General features: G+C 48.5%; 1 protein-coding gene across 3 annotated transcripts in view; it reads right to left on the bottom strand.

Moving 5' to 3' along the window:
* Positions 1–20,735, bottom strand: part of LOC126643540 (sphingosine-1-phosphate transporter SPNS2-like) — a 122,759-nt gene that overhangs the window by 88,870 nt on the left and 13,154 nt on the right. The gene's annotated exons all lie outside the window — the stretch shown is intronic.

Raw genomic sequence — 20,735 nt, 5'->3', positions numbered from 1 at the left:
AGACCAAGAAACACCATTCTCCAACTACCCTGAACATCTATAAAAGTTCACCTCCAGCTCAAATTCTGATCCAGGGCTTTATCCAAAGTGGTTCTGCTCATCACTGCAGGTCACAGGAATCAGCTGAGCACCAACCTGCACTCACTCACCATAAATGTCTTGTCTTTTGGGACTGCCAGGATCACACGTAATGACAAACACCCAGAGATAAAACACCCAGAGATAACTATTCCCAGAAGACATGTGGGACAATGCCAAGAAAAGAGTCATAAATTAAAGGTACTAAAAGAAAAAGAATCGAGAGAAGGAAACGAAAAGTAAGAAAGCTCGTTTGAGCTGTTCTGTACTACTGGTACCTCACCAGCACTCAGGTGGGCTTCAGACCATCAGGATCTGCCCAGAAACATCAGTGCAGCCTCCTGCAACATCCCCCACTTCCCTGCTCTCATTAGACTGTTTAGCCCGGAGCAGACAAAGCTGAGGGTGGGGAAGGGTGTCAGTGTTATCAGTGTAACTTTGCTGATAGCACAGGGGCAGGGCCGGGCCAGGCTCCTCTCGCTGCTGCCCAGTGAGGGAGGCAGAGGGCACCGACTGAAATCCAGCAAATTCCATCTAAACAGAAGAAAGAAACCCTTTTACTGTGAGGGAGGGCAAACACTGATGGCCAGAGAGGCTGTGGGTTCCCACCCTGGAGATACTCAAACCCCACCAGGACACAGTCCTGCTGCCCTTGGCCCTGCTCTGAGCAGGGGCTCGGCCTCGATGAGCTCCAGAGGTCACTCCCAAGCTCAGTTACTCTGTGATTCCATAATTTCCTGAAGCATTAAGTGCCTGATTGCCTCCAGCCCGACACACTGTTCCCCTGGCCTTTCTTTTCTTCTCTTTTCTTTTTTGGAGCATTGCTGTCCACTATAACTCCAACAGGAATTTCTTTGCTTTCCCTCACATGGCAGATTTAACCCTTCCACAAAAATAAAAAATAAAGAAGTGTTTCTTTTGCAACCCAAGGTTCAACCCTCACTTGACTTCAGCAGCTCTGAACACCTGCACTTTGTGCTCCTTTCCTGCTTGGTCCCAGACTGCCCACGCCAGATGAAGCTCAGCAAGTCAAAATGACTTGTGGGCGCCATAATCCCAATTTTATGGACAATAAACCCATCAAGAACAAGGTGGAAGAAGGAGGGAACACTGAATAGGGTATTTTCTCACGCTCTCCTATCATCACTCAGATAGGTTCCAGATCATGACAAACTATCTGTCCAGTGGCAACAGCTCCCCAGTCCTACGGTGATTTCTTCACACAGCAGACCACAATGTGTCTTACAAGCTTCAACTCCTGTAACCACAAATAAAACACATGAGCAGCCACCTTGGGTTAATCCTACAGCCTCATTCTGGTGGTGGAAAGTGGGTTCTGTGGAGAGTCAGAGCAACAGGACAATGAAGAACCACAATTGTAAGCCCTGTGTGAGCTTGGGAGAAGGTCTCAGAAGATTAAGAGAGATCTGCATGTCTAATTGACACGGATTTCCTACTCCAAGGCAATTTCGTATTCCCTTTGGACTACAGGTGTTTTGATTTGGGTTTAGAGCATTAAATTAGAGGCAGCAGCAGGCAGATGATGCAACACATCCACGAAGTGATAGTAGTTGCCCTGCTGTGGGAGTTTTCCTGCTCAGCACACTCGTGGGAAGACACTCCTCCTCCTTCCTTAAATTTACTCAGCTCTGTTTCCACCTCACCGTGCCAGTGACTCAGCCCAGACTTTAATAAGATTTAGGGACGCAATTAAGCAATGATAGACCAGGGGAGAGCACAGGAAAATGATAGAGCTTTTGACTTTCCCTTCTGTGGAGGGAAGGCCGAGGGCTGGAGCCGGGCCCCAGACAGTGTTTTGCCTGCAGAGAAGCGCTCCAGGTGCCTCCCAGCGCCCGACGCGACCCGAGCCAGCGAAGCCTCCACGCGTGGCTGGGCAAGGCCTTTCTGGGATTAAAGCTCATCCCTGTGTCCCAGGAGGATCTCAGAACAGGCACCAGCCTTCCCTCCCCCAGACAGCCCCTCTGGAGGGTGCTGGCCATTCGGGATGGCTGTGTGATTGCACGGAGTGTGCCAGCACCGGGTATTTCTTAAGCACATTCTGTATTTTCAGGACTGAACAAACGTGGTGCCAACCTCCCAGAGTGTCTCACCAGCCGAGCCAGACTCTGTTAGTGCTGATGCAGAGCTTGGAACTCGACAAGGGCAGCACCCAGCCAGGAGTGCTGATCAAGATGGGCATGGATTCAGGGCTCCCTGGGGAACCCAGAGGGAGCAGTGCCTGGTTCCTGCAGCCCTCTCCAGGCCACTTCCACCAGGCCTGCTGTCTAAGGACCTGACAAAGACACCAAGGCAGTTCTGGGACTTTTGGGGGCACTGGGCCTTAAAAGAGGACCTCTAAGAGCAATTGGGAGGATAAAAGGGCTTTGGGTGTGGAGTGTTAGAGATAGGGAGGACACATCAAGTAAATGGGAATAGGAACGTGGCTGACCTCATCCCCTCCCAGGGTCAGAGGGTTTCCAGGGTACTGCTGACATTTGTAATGACCATTTCACAAGCACTGAATATAACAGACCTAATTCGGAGGCTTTTGGAATGCAAATCCGCATTTAATGGCCTGAGTTATCTCTGTTTTAAGGGAAATACTTTAGGAAAGGCAAATTTTCCTGGAAGTGTGTGGTTCACACTTAGAGCAGGGGGTAGGTGGTACAGATGAGGCACAACCAGATAGGTTTTGTGTTCTTGACCAAAGCTACAACAAATCAGAGCCTGCAGGATTCAACGTGGGTTCTTCACCTATTTACTGCTGCCTGAATACAGAGTAAGAAACACTGTTCATAAGCTAAACCACGATGAACTCACGGTTTCAAAGCCAAAAGACATTAGAGCTTCCCTGGGAGAGGCCCATTTTCCAGTCACCAAAACAAAACATCGTGATTTGGTTTCAAAGCAGGTGTAAAATGTAGAGTTGGCCTGTGCAGAGCTACAGGAGCAAAACCACAGGTTCTCAGCTCACCCAGCCTTGCCTCAGTAAAGCCAGTGCACATTTTAAAGCACTGAGTGTGTGCTGCAATACCTCTGGCCAACCTAACCACGTACTTGAAAAGCACGTGCATTTTTAAAGGTTTTTTTTTTCCTTCTCCTACCTCTTGCCACCTTCCCCCTCCTCCTTAGGAAGGCATTTTCCTTCCCAGACTGTGCTTCCCCTGGTGCTTCCAGGACCAGCTCTCCCAGGAGGAGGTAACCAAGCAGGAGGACAGCCAAGCCCTGGCCTTCTAACCATGAAAGGCCTCCCACCGCCAGGCTCTTCCTCATGCCTGCAGCCACATCCACCCCCCTTCAAACGACGCAGCAGGGCGGCAGAGGAGCGGTGCACACACCTGTCTGCTCAGAGACATGAGAAAAGATTAGGTGGGGAGGAGTTTATTCTGAGGTCTCCCGTGATTACATCTTACACTGCAACCCCAAGGTGTGACTGGCACTTCACACCCTGAGCCCTGAGCTTCAAAGGAGCTGCCCTCAGCTCAGCCACCCACTGCTGTTCAACCCCGGCGTCACCGTTTGGGCCCCGTTTAAACACCCAGCCACACAAAACCACCGTGGTGGCCCCGCTTGATGTTTGGAGCTCAAGATACATTCCCACTGCTGCCAGAACTAGCGAGTCTAGAGGGATCTGAAGGAAGCACCACCTCCTTTGGATTGCCATGAAAGCAATCCCCTGCCTGCTCGTGGATTATTGATAAACGTGAGGTGACGTCTGGCCTGCAGACACCGCCAGGAGCTTCCTCGGGACACAAACACCGACTTTCCCTCTGCAAAACTCGTTTCCACTGTTGCATGGCACGACAACAGGCACTGGGGAAACAGCCTTGGGTTTTGAAACAGCGCTGCAGGATTGAAAAGAGACAAACAAAAACAGACCCGGCAATTAGAGAAATCAAAACAAGGGTTTCCTAAGACCTGCTCACGAAACTTGTGACCTAGAAAGCACTGCAGAGCATCGGCCAACACCCACAGCACGGGGTTTAGGAAGGGGTTTCCCTGGGAAATAAAGCAGAGGGCTGGGAAGAGAGCAGTCCCAGCAGCTCAGGGGGAAGGTCAGAGTGAGCAGGGATGTGGGGTCAGTGCCAGAATGAAACAGCTGCTTAGAAATCACAGAACAGAGTCACAGAATGTCCTGAGTTGGGAAGGACCCCCAGGGATCATCGAGTCCAACTCCCGACCCTACACAGACACCCCAACAATCCCACCATGTGTCAGAGCGTTGTCCAAACCCTCCTGGAGCTCTGGCAGCCTTGGGGCTGTGCCCACTGCCCTGGGGAGCCTGCTCAGTGCCAACCACCCTCTGGGGGAAGAACCTTTTCCTGAGATCCCACCTGAACCTCCCCTGGCACAGCTCCAGTTGTTCCCTAACAAAGTCCAGAGCAGGTCAGTGCGAGAGTTCAAAGCCTTCACACGTGTTGGAAACCTCCCATTTGCTGCATGTGCCGAAGGTGAGGGGATGGAGGCTCCTGTCAGGCAGATCTGTTGGACTGTGGGACACACACCCGGAGCTCTGACACACCACAGCACTTGCTGTTCACTCTGAGCAGCCTTTGCAGAGGGTTTTTGGAAGGAGAGGTGCTGTGAGCTCTGCCAAGCACACTCCTGCTCCGAAAATGAAATCAAAATGTTTGTCTGCTTTGAGGTGACATTCCTATTCCAAGGAGACTCAACACCACCTGTCACACCCACTTTTTCCATTCAGTGTTTTTGGCATTATTTTAATGTCAGTGGGGAAGTATCTGAGCTATTCATTCATTCCCAAAGGCTACTGGCTTACCTGTAACAAGTAATTAAGCATCAGGAAAAAGAACCAGGGAATGCAATAAAGCAAAGGCTTGGAGAAGATGTATATTAAGAAAAACAACTTCTCACTCTCTCTGGCAGTAATAAATGATGGTTCCTCTAACACAGCTCAAACTCCACTGTAATGTGGTATGTAAAGTCTGAGCACAAAATTGCCTGCAAGACTGGGAGGAGATAAAAAAGTTCATCAGGTGTGGGATCGATTAGCACAGGGCATCATTACCGCAGGGTCAGGCTGTCTGGGGAAGGCAGCACAGGTCCTGCTAAAAAAAAAGAATCCAAACAAAACAAATGGGAGTTTGAATGCAACCATGGCTGCCAAATGCTGGGTGCCTCATGGTAAACCCACACCCTAATCAAATCCTTCATCTCCCTAATTACAGTGCAGGTCTGTTCCCAGGACTGTGGCTGGGATGGATGTCCCTGTCAAAGGGGGAGCACGGGCAACGTGAGCCCAAGAGCTTAAATAAATTCCCAAACGTGGAAGATTATCCATTTCAACCACAGCTCTCAGCAGTGAAACTGCAAAATGACATGGGCCAGATCCGAGGACAAGAAGCTCAGAGTCCCTTCCCTCTCCTCTCCACCCCTGGCAGTTCCCTCCAAGGAGATCCCTAATTTCACCCCTGCCTCATCTCCCTCCTGCTTAGCCTATCTAATCAGCCTGGCAATTCCTGCCACCCAGGGGAAGACTTCAATTAGAGATAAGTGACAGGATTTGGCTCAAAGGACAGGCTAAAATGAACTGGCACCTGGACCTGAACTTAAACCCAAACTTACTCATTGAGACTTGGAATGGCTCCTCTGCGTGGAATGGGAAAAATCACAACTGGTTACAACTCTGAACAAACAACAGCAACAGCAGTAGCAGCTGAGGTTTCTATTAGTCATCTGAAAGGACTGGAATCATTCACAGCTTTCGGGCAGTGCTGGCCAGACCCTCCTCCACGCTCAGCACCTCCAGCTCACAACTCTCTTCAGACCTGATTTCTAGTTTTTTATCTCATGCAAACACTGCTCGAACACAGAGTTAAACACAGTCTTCACCGAGGGAAAAGGCTACTCTTGGGACATTTTAGATCTAAGCAGCAGCCTCACCAGATTTTTCAGATCAAAGAGGAGAGCCTCAAAAAAAATAATGTTATTCTTTCAATTATTCAAATCTCCGGAAACTCAGAGACTCCCCCCATTCACAGTCTCCTCCTGGATGCTGCGGCAGAAAAAAACTGGGGCTGCCATCAAAAGCTCTGCTCATCTTCTGCCTTTCTCATCTTTACACAAGACTAACAAGTCGAGCTAATTCATGCAGTGAAACATATCTCCGAGACTTTGTCTATGAACTAATTAAAATAAATAAACCCAGTATGGATAATGATAGAGCAAATCAAGTGCATATGAATTCGGGCAGTGACTCACTGCTCCCTTGTTTTCCTTATTGGAAAACTTGGCGTATCACCACGCTGGGGTGAGGATGAGTCAGGAAACTGGCATGAGCCACAAACTGCAAGGAAATTAAAATAAGTATCTACAAAATCTCTTTCTGGAGAGATTCTGGAGATTTTTTTCTCTGGCTTCGTACGGATGTGGTTGTGGAGTTCACAGCTCTAATCTCCTGGTTTTCTGGCCAGACAAGATCAACAAAGGAGAAGAGGCATTTATGAGTTCTAGGGGCAAGACATAATGGTCGGGCTCTTGTTCTCTGAATCAATGGGATGCCTTCACTTTTACAACTTCTTGGTGTATTTTAACCAAATACATTTGAAGAACACTGCCGCTCTCCACTGAATGCTCGAGACCACCTTATCCAGCAAATACTGGGGGACTTCTTGGAACCAGCCAAGGCACGTGCAGATGTCTGGGACTCGAGGTTTTCTGGCAGGTTGGGAACAGAAATCCCACCACGAAAACCTGGGCTTTCAGGTGCACTGCCGTGCTCCAGCAGCTGTGCCTCTGGGGCTGTCCATATTACGTCACAAGACTAAGGTTCAATTCAAAACATTAAAGAAATTATTTAGGGATTTGTCACAGATTTCAGGGTTGTGGGGGCTCAGTGTTCTCTAATACCACACTCCCTCAAGTGAGGGTTTTTCGCCCCCTCCCACCTCTCTCACAGCCACACACACTGCCTGTGACACAGCAAACTGAGACGTGAGCGAGCAACGGGGGTAATTAGTGACTGATGATTTACAGCAGATGACAGCTAATTTCTCCAGTTAGGAAGATTTCTATCAAACGTGGAGAAATGTGAACTCAGATTGGATGCACTTCCAAGTGACTGCAGCTCGTCTCTCGTTGGCATTTTGCCTTGGAGCTACTCTGGAACATCACAAGCTGTGCAGGGCACATGGGTGTATTGTCTGTAATTGTGAGGAGCCTTCTAGTCCCACTGACCACGTCTGCAGAGTGCAGGGGAGATGCCAGCTCAGGGGTGCCCTGCACAGGAGGCAGCACCCAGGAGCACAGCAGCCCATCAGGGACTGGCAGGTACGTTCCAGGCAGGTTTCTGCTGTGCCAGACGCTCAGGCAAAGCCTGACACGTCCCCTCTCGTGGTCCTGGGCTGACAAAGGGCTTTGGGCCAGCACAGGGGGGTCTGAGCACACCCCCAGAGAGGCTCATGAGGCTGCAAGTGCACAAGCTGGAAAAGCTGGAATTGTCTACAGCATCTCCTCCACGGATTAAAACCTGGATAGAACTGTCATGCAAACTTGGTGCTACCACCCACTTCTAAAATGACAGGAAGTATATAAAAATACCCAAACCTTACTATTTTGAGTAGCTACCTAAACCTGGTTTTGAATTCCAGATGAAAAAGCTTTTGGAGACAGATAAAAATACCCACCCTAACTTTAGTAACTCCAGAATGGCCCTTGCCCTCAGACATACCTTTAAACACTTTGGGCACTGCTGCTGACCATGGCAAGCATTCATTTATCTGTCAGTCCCTGATCCATAAAGAATCATGGAATGGTTTAGGGTGGAAGGGACTATAAAGACTACCTCATTCTACCCCCTGCCATGGGCAGGGACACCTTCCACTATCCAAGGTTGCTCCAAGCCCCATCCAACCTGGCCTTGGACACTTGCAGGGATGGGGCAGCCACAGCTTCTCTGGGCAACCTGTGCCAGGGCCTGCCCACCCTCATGTCTTCCCAGTATCCCATCCATCCCTGTCCTCTGTCAGTTTGAAGCCATTCCCTGTGTCCTCTATCTCCATCCCCTGTCCCAAGTCCCCCTCCAGCTCTCCTGGAGCCCCTTTAGGCACTGGAAGGGGCTCTCAGGTCTCACTGGAGCCTTCTCTTCTGCAGGCTGAACCACCTTCATAGGAAAGGAGGATAAAGCTGCTCCAAGGCCACCCTTATCCTCTCTAGAGCATCGTAATTAGGATTTTCTGGGTCTCCTCACCCATCTCCTGGTCTGCAGCTCCATCAGCAGCTTCTCATACCCAACTCATCTTCCCTTCCTCCTTCCTTCTCTCCATTCCTGTATTCACTTGGGGAACTCTCCCACACAAGTGCACTGGTCTGTGCAAGAATCCTACCCTGGGCCTGATGCAAATAAATCCAAAGGTCCTGTTTTATCCTCACATGACCCAAAAATCTGCATTTTTGCCGCAGAAGAGGCTTGGGGTACATCACACACTGCCAACATCCTCCTCTTGTGCTTTCTCCCATCAATGTTTAAAGCAGCCACTGCAGAGCTCTACCCGTGGCCTTTTTTTAATCTGTGTATTTTTAATCTGAGTGGAAATGTCCTTCTGTCCCTGCCCACAGATTGAAAAAACCTTTCCCTGAGCACAAAGCAGAGGGACAGCTCCTCCTCACATCCACCTATCTTCCCACAGAAGCACAGCAAGTGTTTTTACTTCATTCTGGGGCCTGGTCAAGCTGTGCCAGGACATGGATCAGTCACAGTGCCCAACTGCCCATGGCCACATCAGCTATTCTGAGAAACATATCTTTAAATTCATCTGGCTGACAAGAAAAGTGGCTTTGGACAGGTAATTAGGAAGGCACACAGGTACTCTAAAGAAGATCTGTGCTTGTTATGGCACCCATGGCTTACCCACAGCACCACTGGGGACAAAAAGAAAAGCAACCAGCCTTGGAGTCATCACAGGAGGTATTTAAATGACCAAGTAAAGAATTTGCTGTGTTCTACAATAGCCCCATAGGTGATACACCAAAAATCTGGGGATAAAACCTTATAGCTGCACGAGGCTGGGTGCTGAGGTGAGAAAGGGAGCACTACAATAACCATGACAGCTTGGGCTGTCCAGAACTGCCAGGGGTCAGTGGTGTGGGCACGAGGCTGTGAGTGAGACCAGAAAACCCTCACAGCACAAACAGGGCTTGTCTTGTTTTATCACAGAGTGTTCTATCCAGTGCAGGCTGCAGCAGTTTCTGGAGCTCAAACACTCTCCCCAGCAAGGTTTTTGGTTTGGCCAAGCTGTGTTGCCACAGGAGCTCTGTGGTAACAGGACAGGGATGCACAGTCCCAAATGACACAGCAAAACCTGAATTTAACCCAGGCTTGGGAGACAGGGCTGCTCTGTTGCCAGTCCTGACACTACATCACTGTTTAACCTTGGGTAAGTTATTTGATCATGCAGAATTTCAGAGTCTGCATTAGCCTAATGAAGATAATAACAATAATCATGTGTGTCACAGATACAGTTGGGCTTGGTTATTATGTTCTTGTGAAGTGCTCAGAAGAGCCCCAGATGAAAGGGAAATTAGGAGAAGGGAGATTAATTACAAGACGTGCATCCCAAATAAAAACAGACAGGGACATTTCTGTTGTTGCTGTTATTAGGGGAGAGTCTCTCTGATTTAGGGCAGCTTTTATTTCTCTGTTGGTAAAGAAGACCCATTTTAACCACTTTCCATGTCCAAACTTCACTTGTAGATTGTGGGGAGGTGATAAAGGCTGCTGAGCCTCTGATACTGCAGACATAAAGGCCTTTGATCAAAGGTCTGATTTCTCAGGGACCAGTGTCTGTGACACGACAGAGCTGACAGCGTCTTCACCACTGTGAGGCAAAACAAGGAACCAAAAGTTTACTGCCATGCTGAAGGCAAGACCGGGATGGTTTGTTTGTGTTTGTTAACACAGTTCATTGCAGTGTTTCTCACTTGTGTTAACAAACCCTTGGGTATTTATCAAAAACCTGGGCAAATGGAAACATCTTTTCTCCTATGCTTTTTGCCTTGGGAAGTACGAAGGATTTCTCATTTAGGTCAGGAACTTTTGCCTGTTTAAACAAGGGGAGAGGGATGCAGGGAAAGACAAGGGTGAGCTCACATAGATCTGAGTTTTCCCCAGGCCTCAGCCTGGCCTGCTCTCCCCTGGAGCAGCTTCCTCCTCTGCCACAGAGGAAGCCTCTCTCTTCCCACAGTGTGCTGAGGGTGTTACATCCCAGAAACACTGAGGTTGGAAAAGACCTCCAGGATCATCGAGTCCCCCCTGTGCCCCATCCCCACCTTGTCCCCCAGCCCAGAGCACTGAGTGCCATGGCCAGGCCTGCCTTGGACACCTCCAGGGGTGGGGACTCCACCACCTCCCTGGGCAGCCCCTGCCCACCCTTTCCATAGAGAAATTCCTCCTGATGTCCAACCTGAAACTCCCCTGGCACAACTTCAGTGTCCTCTGGTCCTGTCTCTTATTCCCTGAGAGCTGAGCCCAAACCCCTCCTGGCTCCCCCCTCCTGTCAGGGATTGCAGAGCCAGAAGGTGCCCCTGAGCCTCCTTTTCTCCAGGCTGAGCCCCCCCCAGCTCCCTCAGCTGCTCCTGCTGCTCCAGCCCCTTCCCAGCTATTCCCTTCCCTGGACATGCTCCAGCACCTCAGTGAATCCCAAACTTAAATTCAGCATCATCCAGTGACAAACACAGTTCTAACTCCAACTTCCTTGTGTGAATTTCAAAGTGATACCAAATTCCATGAAATCTCCCCCGGGGCATTCAGTAATGAACTTCTTAAAAAAAGACATGAGCACAGGAACCTGGGAAAAAAAGAATTAGTAATTGCACATTCTTTCCAGGACACACAAACCCCCTCGCTTTCACCTTGCACAGAAAGTCTTCAGGTTTTATAAAAAATAGGGTGGTATTGAAACCTTCATTTCTCCAAAGTCAGATCTTGAAAAATTGCTGTCAGCAAGTCACCTACACCCCTTATTTGTGATAATTAACAACGCAGTAGAAGAAATAAAGGACATAGCCTCCACTTGTTTCAGGAGACACTGCAATACAGCTAGAGGAGGAGTTTCACCCCTCAACTGTAAACAGCAAAAGGCTCTAATTTGTTCAGCTTCTGCTCATGAAATGTGCATTAATTCCTTAATGACAGGTGCACCTGGGAGCCAGGACAGCAATCACCAGATCAGGAGGCAACAACAGAGAAACCACATCTTTTTCAAAGAAAGCCCTGGCGAGGTCCCACCAGCCAGTTCACAGCAAGTTTATAGCAAAAGGTTATTTCCTAAAAGTGGCACTAATGATCCCTGCTTTCCTCTGGCTTTATGTCTCAAGACAACCCTCCCCAAGCTGTTTCAGAGGTGGCTGGTGTTCAAAACCCTTTGCCCTCGTGGTTTCTTTCCCATCTCATAAACATGAAGCTCGTGTTACAGGGACTCCCTCATTTCCCTGGCTCCACGTGTCTGGGAAACCTCCAGCACTGGAGTATCTTTGAGAAGCCTTTCCTTCTTCAGCTGTGGCCAAAATTGCCAGTGGATTAAAACAGTCAAGGGGGAGGAGAATAAAGAACAACCTAGAGACTTACAGAACAGCCTCTGTTTAAAAGAAACTGCTTCCATTGCAATTCGAGTCTTCACTTACTGGAACTGCTGCAGTTTTTGTATTTTGGTCATAGTGGCCACATTCTACTCCATAGTGACTTTCTGTTTCAGAACTGAAATTACTGAGCCAAAGGCAGCCACAGCAGCTCCTCCTCTCCACACAGGAGCAATCCAGCAGCATTATCCCTAACCTCAGAAATGTGTGTGCTATCCTGTGTCTCTCACAACTCCCTCTTCTGTTAATCAACATTGTCAGTCTTTTTGTAAGATAACCCACCCCCCCAGCTTTGGTGAAAAACAGACCTAACAGAACCTCTAGCAAGGAGGTTTCATAACCTGAAGTTCCACAACTGGCCAATAAAACGTGGCTTTTGGGAAGGTCCCTCACTCCCAATCCTCCCCTCAGGATGCTAGGTGGGAAAGGGAAAGCTGTTAAATCTGCAGAGATAATCAAGATCAGCCACAGGTGTTGCACATAAGGGACTATCACTGAACTGAAGCAAAGAGAATTTATCTTTCCCTCCTACCCACACCCTGCTTTTGCATAGGAATACCTAAACAGCTGAAGAGATGGGGTCAGGGAGAACATGCTTGTATGGAACACAAGGCAGAGCTCACTTGGAAGAAACGGCCTGCTGGAGTCCTGGGAACATCCTTGGTCACTGAACAGAGAAGTAAAAAATCCATTTCAAAATTAAAAGGCAACTCAGTCCTAAATCTGGACAGCCAGTAATCCACACTCTTCAGTCCTGCACTTCAGTCACTGCTATCACGGATTCTTCTTTCAGAACACGTCAATCCCTCTGAGCATTTATTTGTGATGGAGATGTTGACCAGAAAATAAAGCCCCTGAGTTGTCAGCCTATTAAAATGCTGCATAATACAGAAGGGATGAAATAAAAGAAAAGCAGTGCCAGTCTGAGGCAAAGGGGAAAACCAACCTCATTGCTGTCTGGGTACCGAAAGCAACGCACAGGAGCGTTGCAAAATGCCTGCGTGGTCAGTAAATGTACAGTAAATGACTCTGATTTACAGCACATTCAGCAAGCACTGCAAACTCCAAAATTGGTGCCATCAGACAAAGAGATCCCCAGATCAAACAAACCCCGTGTCGAGCACTCTGCTGTGGGGGACACACTGCAGGTGGAGAGCAGGCCTCGTGTGCCACGTCCCAGAGACTCTGTCCTGCCCGTGGCACTGGCTGGAATGGCGCTGATTCCGAGCGCTCTCACGGTGTGGGAGGTGTTTGGGGTCGGGTTTTTGGGAAGCCCAAAGTGCCAGCCCTCAGTGCTGACCCCAGAGAGAGGTTTGCTGCGTGTGGAAGTGCAGAACACGCCGCGTGGATACAGCTCCCCACGGGACGTGTCGGAGCACATCCCGAGGGCAGGGAATCCACAGCGACCCGCCAGGGAAAGCGGGGGAGCTGCCCCGGCACACAGAGCTCTGCTTTCAAAGAGGCCGAAGCCAAGCTGGCGAGGGCGCTTTCAAGTGAGTCCAACACCCCATGTGAATGCCACCCAACCACCGGCAGATAGCTGGGAGCAGGTCTGAACAGGCAGCCAGGTGTTCCCAGCAGGAACACACTCCGAGGAGCTGCAGCGTTCCTGCCCAGCCTCCACACCGGGCTGATTTCCACCCAGGGTCCCAGGAGCAGTTTGCTTGGGGAGCTCTGCCCTGCAAGGTACTGGGGAAGGTGGGGGGGTGGGGGAATGGAAACAAAACCAGGAGAAAATTAATCTTTTGGTTAATTTAGGAAGATGCAATCCGTGACTCACAGCCAGCTCGTGGAAATAAATGACACTGTTTAAATCTTATTTGTAATTATAGTTAAAGGCAGGGACTTTCAAAGCTGCACTGAGAATAGGCCATCCAGCTGTCTAATTTATTGTTATTTTAAGCAGGTACTGTATGCCCAAATTCCCTTGGCAGATTATATCTCAGCTTAAGTGTTTTGCTAGAGGTAATTTTCACATGTTCACGACAGCAGCAATGAGGAAGGAAATCAAACAAAAGAGAATTCCATTTATGTTGTCCAATTTCTTCCTCTCTCTGGCAAAGCTGGAAGCGCCTTGTGCACAAGTGCAGAGCTGAGCACTCACTGCTCTGCCTGGCTTGGCAGGGAAGAGAAAGTGAAGTGAGGAAGGACCAAATGGAAGTGGTTTGGGAAGGGAAACAAGCCAGGAGATTTTTCTTTACCTGCCATCCAATCTGGGGAAAAAAATGAAAAAAGTTGCTCTTTGTGTGCTCCTCCTGCTCACTCTACACCTGCTCATTACAGCAGTGGCAACAAGGAGCACAATCTCACAAGCAGGTCACCTTGGAAGTCTTGTTCCTGCATCTTCAGGCTCCTGCAATCCCCAACCACAGACTCGAATTTCATAAGGATCAAAAAAAGAAAAAAAGAAAACTGGAATTGACCGAGGGGAAAATAACTTGTGCTAATGCACAAATAGCCCTGGAACTCCAACCTGCCTGGGAAATGAGCCTGATTAACACCTCACTTAAACACCCCAGGCAAGCTTGGAGGGCACCTGGTGTTCCCCACGGAAAGTGGTTCAGTTTTGAGGAACTGTCACGTGGCTCTCGAAAAGTTGGACAGAGAACAGAAGTGGTTGGAGAAATGCCTGTCCCGTATCTGCTGCTTTTAAACACCTATCTCAGCAGGAAATCCAAGGCATGCAGCAAACACATGGAAAATACTGGCCTGCTAATACACATCCCTGCTAGGAGCCAGAAGGGCCACATCACCCATTTATTCACTGCAGAAGCTGGGCTGGAAAACAGTTGCCAGCCATCCCTTCCTCGAGGCCCTGTTTTAACCATGAGAGATTTCTACATGTAAGCATAACCAAATCCTAAAATCCTATATTTACCAGCACTGCAGGATATATATATTTTTTATGGTTTTTTTTCAGGAAAATTGTTTCCTAAATCAGCTTAACTTCTTTTTTTTTCCTGCTTTCAGAAAGCTGGACTGCTCCTCTCAGAATGAAAGAACCTGCCATTCGTGTCAACTCAAATTCCCAAGTGATGGATTTGATTTTTGTTTTGTCTCCTGCTCATTTTGCTCCCAGCTTGTGATGGAACTGACTCTGAGGAATCAGAACTGCTCCTTGCACCCTGAAACCAAAACCAAAGAGAGCAGATTTTTCCTTGTGTGTGCTCAGAAACAGGACCAGCAGTTTGGCTTTTGCATGGCCATTATTCAGACACACACACTGAACCTTTTCCACCCTGGAACTGACTTCAGATTTCTTTCTTTGCTTGGCTGTGTCCATTATCAGCATCTGCCACAAGTAAAAAACCCACAACTTGATATCTGCAATGGCAGAGACTGAGAGGAATCTCTTGCAATTAATGCATTTTAAATGGCCTGTAATTTCTTAGAACACCATGAATTCATCTCCTGTGGGGTCACAAACTGCTGTTCCCTGTCTTCTTTGAGGGCCCAGAGGAGGACTGCAGACATTTGGGGCCAACAGGAGGTGTTGGATGTTAAAAGATGCAGGTGTTGGCAATGACAGAGGCATTTGTCAAATGCAGACACTCTCCACCCTACTCCTACCTTCTTTTTCGTATCATTTCCTCCTTTTATGTTGTTATTAATGCCACTTTTTGGGGGAGAGAGGAGGAAAAAAAATTATTCACCTCAGGCACAGCACCCCTAGGATACTGCAAACAGAAAAGACTGCATAAAGTATCTATAGACAGAAGGCTCCTGCTGGGTGCTGGAGGCAGAATATATCTCCATCCAGCTAAATGGTGCAATAGAGAAGGGGAGAAAAACTGCAGAAATTGCTTGGAAAACAAAAAAACCCCAAAACAACCAAAAAACCTTTTTTTTCCTGGAGCTATCATCAGGTTTGCTTGTCAGATCAGATGCCCTTTTTTTCCTTCCTGGGCTCCATTCAAATGCAAAGAAAATGCTTGAGGAAAATTGCTAGTTCTGATATTTACACCCTGCACACAACGCAGCTGGAATGGGATTTCTGCCGTGGTGGAGCAGCAGCAGCAGCCACAAAATTGTCTAAGCCTGGTGGCAGTCACACTGCAAGCACTGTTTAAACACATGCAAAGGACTTCTTGATCCCCTGCTATGTACTTTCTAATAAACTTTATGCTTATATAATTTTTAAGTACTTATTTTTACAGGAAATTGGGCCAATTCAGGGTAAAGAGTCTGAGCTCCAGTGAAAGTAGGACTGAAGGAAGGAGGTTAATAAAGGTAGAGGGAGTCACCTGTAGATGTGGCACTTGGGGACATGGTTAGTGCTGGGTTAAGGGTTGGACTCAATGATCTTAAAGGTCTTTTCCAATCTAAACAATCCTTTGAGATTCTCTGAGACTCCCCCCTCCCTCAACATCAGCAAGGAAAGCAGAAGCTTCCCAGAAGGCAAATCCTTTCAGAGCCATCAGCAGACATTTGTTGTGCTTTAGTTTCCATCTGACAGCGGCACAAGCTCTGCCTCATTCCACGAGGAAACGCTCACAGAATCAGTCCCAACTTTGGAAGGAGCACGACTGAAGAACTGCCACCTCCTGGGGGTTTGTTTACCCCTGGCAGATCTGGCATTCTCCTTCAAACAGCTGCTACCGAGTGCCTTCAGACTCAACTCCACAGAACCACATGGCTGTGCAGAAAATCCCCCAAAACAGAAAAGAGCCAGGCTCCAAATCCAGAATGCAACTCCATCACATCCAAAAGCTACTTAATCTCTAAGTCTCATGGCAAACTACTCATTATTGTGGCCACAGCTGTGGCAATTATTATCTGCAGGGTGTGAGCTTCCATCAGACACTGACACCACACTGTTATTTATTTCTCTGCAAACAGAACAATGAGGATTCCCCGTACCAACACCTCGCTCAGTCACAAGACAAGGCCATGGGTTAACAGAGACACAAATGAAAGGAGAACACAACAAAGCAAGGCATCATTTCTGTCCCCCTGACAGGTAGCTGGAGGTTTAGATTGGATAGAAGGGAAAATATCTTCACTGGAAGGGTTGTCAGGGTTTGGAACAGGTGCCCAGGGCAGATGGTGGAGTCACCATCCCTGGAGGGGTTTAATAGACATGTAGATGTGGCCCTTGGGAACATGGTGAGTGGTGGCCTTGGCAGTGCTGGGGGAACAACTGGATCTTAAGGGGGCTTTTCCAACCTGAAAGAGTCTGTGGGTCTGTCCTGACCAACTCAGTGCCCTTTTTTATCATGTAACTGCTGGGAAACAAGCCCTCTGCAGAACTACAAGTAAATAAAATCCTCTGCCTTTTGCTTGGCTACCAAAATACTACCAGTGGCTTAAGGACACTGTCTGGGGTTTCACCCCCACAGAAATTCAATTGCCTAACCTTCCTTATCCCATCAGCAGTGTCCCAATACCTTCCTTATCAGCTCATTATTCCCAGAAAGCTGCCCTGCCCTGATCCACTGAGTGCTCCCCAGGTCACCTGGCAAAGCAGCTCCTTGTGTGGCTGTGCCCAGAGTGGAGTGGGAAGGGAGCACCTGGAAGCAAAGGGGAAGCTGAGCTTCTGCTTTACTTTCTCCTCCCTTCACAGAACAATTACTTATCTGCCTTAGAAGACAAACTTAACAATGCTACTGCCTACAAATATTCAAGTGAGCCTCCAGAAATGACCAGACATGTTATTCCAGCTGCAGCATGTCCTAATCCTCTCCTGGTTCCAGAGCCTCTTACAGCACTTTGAGTTGCATCTATTCCCTCTTCTTATCAGCTATCAGGTTCTGAATCACATCACCAACTCCTGTCACAGTGCAGGTATTTAAAAGCCCTCCACCATCACACTGTTACTTAAAGCCCTTACCCTCTTTCCCCCTTTCACACACACTCTCTCAGTGTAATGCAGGGAAGGCTCCATGTTTTAATACCCACCAAGGTCAGCTGCAAACCAGAGGTGTGAAAGGAAATCAGGCATTCCAGTCAACTCATTCCCAAATTGAACTGCCTATTCATTTGCAGGAGCAGGGTGCTCTGACACACTGGAAGGCCTTGCCAAACAACAGGCAGCAAGGGGAGCATCAGAGCTGTCCCAGCAGCCTGGAAACCACTGGAGCAGGTAGAGGAAAAGATGCCTTTGTTTCTCTGAGAAGCCATTCTGGGATTGGACCCTTCTGGTGGCTGCTCCCAGTTTCCAAGCACAAGGCCCATCAGCATCCTCACCAACACTGTGATATTAATAATAACAACTAACTCACAGATCCACTGTGAGCAGGGATTGCTTGGGAGGGGTTTTTATGTGCTATGCTGGGCGGGAAAGCAGAGGCTGTGCCCAGTTATCCCCGGGCACAGGGCAGGTCTGCAGGGTGGTGGCCCTGGAGGAAGGGCCATCTGTGGTTCCCATGTGAGCCTGACAGGGCTGAGCCCCCTCCCAATCCTCCCTCCTTGCTCTCCTGCTCCCAGCTTCTACCACTGGCAGGGATGCAGCAGCTGAAGAGCACAGGGGCTTCTAAAATAGGATCTCCAACAGCAACACTTCATGGCAGGGCCCAAAACCAAGCCTGAGCTCTCTGTTCCTTCTTCCATCTATCCTTCCTACCACAGGGAAATACAGTGTAAAACCTGGGTCCCAGCTGTCCAGAGCAAACACTCTGCAACTGCCCTGGGTTCACACTAACATGAAGAGCCTTGAGCCCAGCTATTTTCCTTCCTGATCAAGATATGTGTATCCTTTCCTTTCTGAAACTTTTCAGCCCAAAACAAACATTCCTCCTTCCCAGTCAAATGTCTTTGTACAAACCCACTACTGACATTTCCACGGCACGTTTGAAAAACAAACAGTTGCAGCCTATCAAGCAGAGCACTATGCCTAAATTACACACTCTTCCATCAAATTCCAGCATGTGGTTTGGGCCTCTTTGCCATGCCTGGGTGTGCCCAGGAGCACACTGCAGGCCCACGTTCTGCTTCCCGTTAAACAACACAGAACCCCATGAGTCTGCTGAGAAGCAGAGATAATGATGGTGACCCTTATCAGCTGAGGTGCCAACAGCAGATTGCAGGTAAGGGAAGGCCAGTGAAGGAATGTGTGCCCACAGGGATGGAACAGGTGATCCATGTGCAGGGAGATCCAGTCTCCTGGCAGTCATCACTGCCACTTGTGAGCTCATAACCAGCACAAACCGTGTCCTTAATTGCAGTAACGGTAAATGGAAATAATACACAATCAGAGTATAACCAAAAAGCCCTCCCCAGGCTTTTCAGATTTGTTTAAGCAGCATCTGTGACTACTTTAGTAAGCATCAACACTCTGTTACATTTTAGAGCTGAGCAGAAAAGTACAGAATATCTGGAGCTTAAATTGTGCTTCAGGAGTGACTTCCATCCACAGGTTCAGTTACATCATAAGCCCTCAAGGATCTGAATAGCTGGTTAATTCCACTCACTGGTGTATTGGGTCTGGCTGAGCTGGAGTTCATTTCCCCATGTCCTCTTACTTGAGAGATCCACACCAAATGTACTAACAACCATTAAAACAGGGGATGCTCGAAGAATAAAACTGATGTAAAAAGCAAACAACCAAGAATAAGGTTTAATTTCTCAGAACTCCAAACCAAGATGAAACCCAAACATGCAACCCACAAATCCATCTCTCATCTCAGCATTTCAAGTTCTCAGACCTGATAATAAGTGATATATTCTTTCAGTTCATGACACAACAGTTAAACATACAGCCTAAAATGAAGAGACTGGGTGAGAGCTCAAGTTCAAAGCATGTGGTCAGTGACTCCAAAGCAGCCAAAGGCTCTCACAGCAATATCTGACCCTTCCAGCAGCTGAGAGAATCATGGAATCTTAGAATATACTGAGTTGGAAGGGACCCATAAGGATCATCCAGTCCAGCTCCTGGTCCTGCAGTCCCACCACGTTCCTGAGAGTGTTGTCCAAACACTTCTCGAGCTCAGTCAGCCTTGGGGCCGTGCCCACTGCCCTGGGGAGCCTGTTCAGCACCCAGCCACCCTCTGGGTACATTCTCCTGATACCCAACCTAACCCTGCCCTGACTCAGCTTCATACCCCACTTCCTTGAGTCCTGTCCCCGGTCACGAGAGTGCAAATGAGAGGAATTAAAGAGCACAAAACATGACTTGGAAGATTCTTGGGTTTTTCTCATAGCAAACACCTCAGAATTGTTCCTGCAGTAACTCTTTGGAAGTGTCCTAGGAGAAGAAAGCCTGGTTCTCCAGCCCACCCTTCTGCTGGGTGGTTCCAGTGCTGCCAAAGAACACAACCTTTACAGCCAAGGTGCAACCCAGGGGCTGTCTTCCCTCACCCCTCCTGCACCCCAGAGCCCTGCTCGTCCCCACAGCCTTCCCAGTGGAATCCCTGGGGGTTTCTGTCCCAGCACATCCCACAGCTGCTCCATCCTCCCTGCCCCCACCTCCACTGGGCAGAGGAAGCCCACACTGAAGAGTCTAAAGCCTTCCAAATTCCAGCTCAGAAAGGGAGAGCTGCCCCTGGCCAAGGTTTCTAAGGGCAAAATTACAGCATGTGGGAATTACAGAGCTGCAGACAAACCAGCAATTTGTGAGGAATTCAAGTCACCAGAAGCGACAAATTAGGGCCACAACTCTAACAAAATTAGACACAGTCTCCTTTTAACCTCATCTCTATTTTAAGGGCTTTTTTTAAAAAGAGGGTTTGTATTTGTTTTGTTGTTCGAGTTTCCATGAAATTGGGCTGAGAGCAACTGTTTAAGAACGCTGTTTCCCCACAACTTACTCTTGTACCTCAGGATGTGTAAAATGGTGCCCCTGCTTGTGCAGGGGGTTTCTCTCACTATTTAACAGTGACAGAGTGACCCAGCAGAGGTAAAACTCCCATCAATTTTGCCAACACGCTGCTTGACAGGAGGCTGTCAGCTATGGGGTTATTCTTTTTAGGTTCCCTTGCATTCTTCAGCCTTCTCCCCAGTTGGGGACACCGCTGGAGTCAAAAGGCAGCTCTTTCTCAATGTGACTCTCCCTCATCTACATGTCAATAGACTGAGCTATGGAAAAACAAAACAAGAACCAAGCCAATTTCCACCCTGCTCCACTC

Source organism: Myiozetetes cayanensis, unplaced genomic scaffold (assembly GCF_022539395.1).
Source record: "Myiozetetes cayanensis isolate MyiCay16 unplaced genomic scaffold, myiCay2020 scf27, whole genome shotgun sequence".
Classification (NCBI taxonomy): domain Eukaryota; kingdom Metazoa; phylum Chordata; class Aves; order Passeriformes; family Tyrannidae; genus Myiozetetes; species Myiozetetes cayanensis.
The sequence above is the reverse complement of the archived record's forward strand: the minus strand, read 5'-3'. Positions and strand labels throughout refer to the sequence as shown.